Source organism: Gymnoscopelus microlampas (genome assembly GCF_963454915.1).
Source record: "Gymnoscopelus microlampas genome assembly, chromosome: 19".
NCBI classification, from domain to species: Eukaryota; Metazoa; Chordata; class Actinopteri; order Myctophiformes; family Myctophidae; genus Gymnoscopelus; species Gymnoscopelus microlampas.
The window spans coordinates 34,037,721-34,042,720 of record NC_139956.1 but is presented as its reverse complement, the minus strand read 5'-3'; the positions used below and the strand labels follow the sequence as shown (position 1 = coordinate 34,042,720).

Here is a 5,000-nt window from a genome sequence, read left to right as displayed (position 1 = left end):
ATGGGTCACAATGGGCCAACCCCATGTCCAAATATGGAATCCAATAGGTTGCGTCAGCCTAGCCTCTGGTGTAACCATGGCAATCTAATGTGATATCTATCTATCTATCTATCTATCTATCTATCTATCTATCTACTATACAGTATCTGTGTAGTGCTGTAACTGTGTGTGTGTGTGTGTGTGTGTGTGTGTGTGTGTGTGTGTGTGTGTGTGTGTGTGTGTGTCCACCTCGTTTTGGTCACTTTCATAAATATTTAATTCTATCTTCGGTTCATACATTACTTTACATCAAGTGCTAAGGCGCACACACGCACGCGACTCTCTCTCTCTCTCTCTCTCTCTCTCTCTCTCTCTCTCTCTCTCTCTCTCTCTCTCTCTCTCTCTCTCTCTCTCTCTCTCTCTCTCTCTCTCTCTCTCTCTCTCTCTCTCTCTCTCTCTCTCTCTCTCTCTCTCTCTCTCTCTCTCTCTCTCTCTCTCTCTCTCTCTCCCTTTATTTCCCTTGTGGACATCCTCTCTCTTGCCCTCCCTCTCTCCCCAGGTAATTGCTCTCTCTCTCTCACTACACACATACACACATACACATGTGTGTATGTTTGCACGTGTGTGTTTGCGTGTACACTATATCTGTCTACTGTATAAGTCCATTGTGTGTGAGTGTTGCAGAAGCTATTTGATTCAACTCAAATGACCGCCTTGTCCTCTCTCTCTCTCTCTCTTCACACACACACACACACACACACACACACACACACACACACACACACACACACACACACACACACACACACACACACACACACACACACACACACACACACACACACACACACACACACACACACACACACACCCTTCTCCCTCTCCAATCTTTCCTCATTCCCTCGTTTCTTTTATACGTATGCGATTTTATGAAATAGATATTAATGTCTCTTTCCTCTCTACATCTCCTTATTGCCACATGTTCCTACAACCGTTCTCTTCATTTGACTTTGTCGTCTCATTTAGACCTGACCTGGCCTTCTAAATCCTGACCTAAGTTTTCTGAAAAACTATTTATTAAAAAATGTAAACAAATGTATGTTGCTATATACTGTATATAGCAACAAGAACCCCAAAAGGGTTCCCGTCCTGAAAGGTATAGTTACAAATAGGGGTTCCCGCCCAAAATGGGTTAATTGGATACCTGTCTTCTTTATTTTACTCATGTGTTATCTTTATTTTACTTGTATATTTGTTTTTTAATATATATTTTTTTGTATGTTCTTCTCCTGTTACCTCTTTCTTTTACTCCTGTCTTAGAATAGATTTCTTTATTGGCATTGAAATACAACAATAAAAACGTGGATGAACATAAAAAAACTGAAACTTGTTTCCATTGTGGACATCAAAAAAACACAGAAAAAAGGAAAAAAACATTTTTTTTAAACAAATGGGTTCCCAGATTGATTCTAATTAGTCTTTTCTTTACTCCTGTTATCTCTTCATTTTACTCCTGTCTTCCCATCTTCCGTCACTCCCTCCATTCTTGTGTTTTTCTTTCTCTGTCTTTCATGCCTTCTCGCCATCCTTCTCTCACACTCATTCATTCTCTCCTTTTCTTCTTACTGCACACGCACGCACACACACACGCACACGCACACCACACACACACACACACACACACACACACCACACACACACACACACACACAAACACACACACACACACAAGCGCGCGCGCACACACACACACACAAGCACGCGCGCACACACACACAAACATGCAAACACACGCCACCCACCTCCTCTCTGTCTCTCTCTCTCTGTATGACTCCTAACAGTATGATAAATGTCTGTCTGTGATTGGACGCTGCCCCCCATCGCCATGGCGCCCGCAAGGTCGTAAACAACGAGCCCATCTCCCCCCGGCAGTGTAGCGTCTCCATGGACGCAAGGAGTGTGTGTGTGTGTGTGTGTGTTGTGTGTGTGTGTGTGTGTGTGTGTGTGCGCATGCACTCGCACGTGTGCAATGTGACAACCTACATACAACCAAAAGTGTAGTGTAGCGTGTGCGTGTGTGTGTGTGTGTGTGTGTGTGTGTGTGTGTGTGTGTGTGTGTGTGTGTGTGTGTGTGTGTGTGTGTTGTTGTGTGTGTGTGTGTGCTATGAGTGATCATAAGTGAGCAAATGTTTTCTCTGGGTCCCCGTAATGTTCAACAAACACACACGCATGTGCACACGCACACACGCACAAACACATGTGATGTGTGTGTATGTGTGTGGACATTAATGTGGCAGTGTGCGTGTGCGTGCGCGTGTGTGTGTGCGTGTGTGTGTGTGTGTGTGTGTGTGTGTGTGTGTGTCATTAGTATGCCACAGTGTGCCGTGTCCATATGTCACTAAACACAACCATGTTTTATTTATCCAAGAGAGAGAGAGAGAGAGAGAGAGAGAGAGAGAGAGAGAGAGAGAGAGAGAGAGAGAGAGAGATACTGAGCTTATATTAGCCTTCTACTGACACTCAACAAATCAGGACATTACAAATAATTCAAAGAATTTCACAAAAAACACATGGATTTAAGCATAAAACAAGAAGAGAGAGAAAGAGGGGAGGTTGTGAGCAACAGAGAGAGAGAGAGAGAGAGAGAGAGAGAGAGAGAGAGAGAGAGAGAGAGAGAGAGAGAGAGAGAGAGAGAGAGAGAGAGAGAGAGAGAGAGAGAAGGGGGGGGGCAATTGAGACGGCGAGACAGACAGACAGACAAACATACAGAGGGGAGGGGGACACAGAGAGAGAGAGGGAGGGCGAGGGAGAGAGGGTGGGAGGGCAAGGGAGAGACTTAAAATGAAGGGAGGAAGAGAGTGTAAAGAAGAGATGGACTGTTGGATGGTGTGGAAGAGAGAGAGAGAGAGAGAGAGAGAGAGAGAGAGAGAGAGAGAGAGAGAGAGAGAGAGAGAAGAGAAGATATATGTCGGAGAAAGTGAGGGAGTCATGGAGAAAGAAAGAAAGAAAGAAAGAAAGAAAGAAAGAAAGAAAGAAAGAAGAAAGAAAGAAAGAAAGAAAAAGTATAGGACAGATGGATGGAAGAGAAGAGAGAGAAAGAAAAAGCCATGCAGAAGGAGAGGAGGGAGAGGAGGAACGGGTGTGGGGATGGAGGGATGATGAGAAAAGAAATGGCGGGGAGAAAGGAAGAGAGAGAGAGAGAGAGAGGGGCAGGGTAGGAGAGAGAGAATATATAAAAAGGGGGAAGAAACATGGATGGAAGTAGGGGTACAATAGAATGAAGAAAGAGTGAGTGTCACAGACAGAGAGAGATAGAGAGAGAGAAAGAGAGAGGATAAGAACAGGGAGGAGGGAGAGTAAAACAGAGGAGTGGAAAAGAGGAGAAAAGGAGTGAGAGACGATAGGAGAGGGGGGCAGAATCCAAGAGGAGAGGAGGAGGAGGAGGAGGAGACAGATGGAGTAGAACCCCAGAGACTTGTCATTCATCACAGCACCAGTCTGCACTCTCTCTCTTTCTCTCTTCCTTTCTGTCTCTCCTTCTCTCTCTCACTCTCTCTCCACCAACCTCGTTTCATCCACATTTTAGACGTTTTACTTCCACTGATTGTACAGGGAAGGCAAAGCAATGTGAATGAAGTAGGCCTACTTTTTTAAGCTCTCTCTTTCTCTCTTTCTTTCTGTCTCTCCTTCTCTCTTTCTTTCTCTCTCTCTCTCTCTCTCTCTCTCTCTCTCTCTCTCTCTCTCTCTCTCTCTCTCTCTCTCTCTCTCTCTCTCTCTCTCTCTCTCTCTCTCTCTCTCTCTCTCTCTCTCTCTCTCTCTCTCTCTCTCTCTCTCTCTCTCTCTCTCTATGCATTCCCTCCCATCTTTCCCTTCAACTGTTTTTTTTTTCTTTCTTTTTCCATCTGTCTAATACAATAATGTTGCTCTCCCCTCAATAATAATGATAATAATAATAAATAAAAGTCTAATAATCTCTCTCTCTCTCTCCCTCTCAGACAACCCGTGGATAAAAAGGAGGGTGTGTGGACGGAGGGATGGAAGGGGAGGATGGGGAGGAGAGAGAGAGATGAATGGAGGGATGGATGGAAGGATAGATGAAGGGAAATCTATAGCGTGACCTCGGGACCAGAAGAGATAAAAGTGATCAGCCAATGACAAATCAATGATGCGAGAGAGAAGAGGGGGAAGAGAGAGAAAGAGAGAGAGAGAGAGCAGGGAGAGAAGAGCGTGGAGGGAGAGAAAGGACAAAGAGCGCCGAGAGATTGGAAAGATATTAGAACGGGAGAGCAGTGATAATTTCACAGATTAACCCATTAAGGCCTGAGGTTCCGAATCTACAAAACGTCTGTTGCTAAATCAGTGGTTCTCAAAGTTTTTCATGTCAAGGACCCCCAAGATTATTTGTATTTGGCCGCCGACCCCCATTTGTTCCAGGGACCCCCACAAGCAAAGACTGAGTTAAAAATGTTTGCTTAAAAAATATATATGTTCAAAGATTTGCAAAAATGTCACGATTTTTCAAAAATAGCAGATCTACAAGCTCATAGTGCGGCACTCGGTGACTGCTGCGATTCTGTAATTCATAATTTTTTTAATAGGAACTTTATTTTCACTGTCTCCATCAACCTTGAATAGGCTCTATGCACATCGGCCATATTGGAAAGAAATTGGGCCTCTTCCATACTTCCTTCACAGGTGTTACCAATTACACTAATGAAGGCTCTGTTCCATTTAGTGTAAACTGTTTTTTTTTTGTTTTTTTTTCAATTTCAAGGACCCCCATAACTCTGAGAGTTTACAAATGGAACCAAATGGACCCTTACGGGTCCATTTGGTTCCATCTGTACACTCTCAGAGTAACCCACCCGAAAGGGGCCATTTGGAGCCCCCTCAAGGAACCATGAGGGTACCTGGACCACACTTTGAGACCCACTTGTGTAGCAGAGTGTTCTAGCCTCGCGTAGCCAGACTATATCACTGCGTGAGTCTGAGTGAGTCTGGTGCTTCTATGAGGACGTTTT

General features: G+C 44.4%; 1 protein-coding gene across 1 annotated transcript in view; it reads right to left on the bottom strand.

The window, feature by feature from the left end:
* LOC311035102 (dachshund homolog 2-like) overlaps positions 1–5,000 on the bottom strand; it is a gene marked incomplete at its 5' end in the record, with an annotated part of 89,227 nt that overhangs the window by 41,762 nt on the left and 42,465 nt on the right. The gene's annotated exons all lie outside the window — the stretch shown is intronic.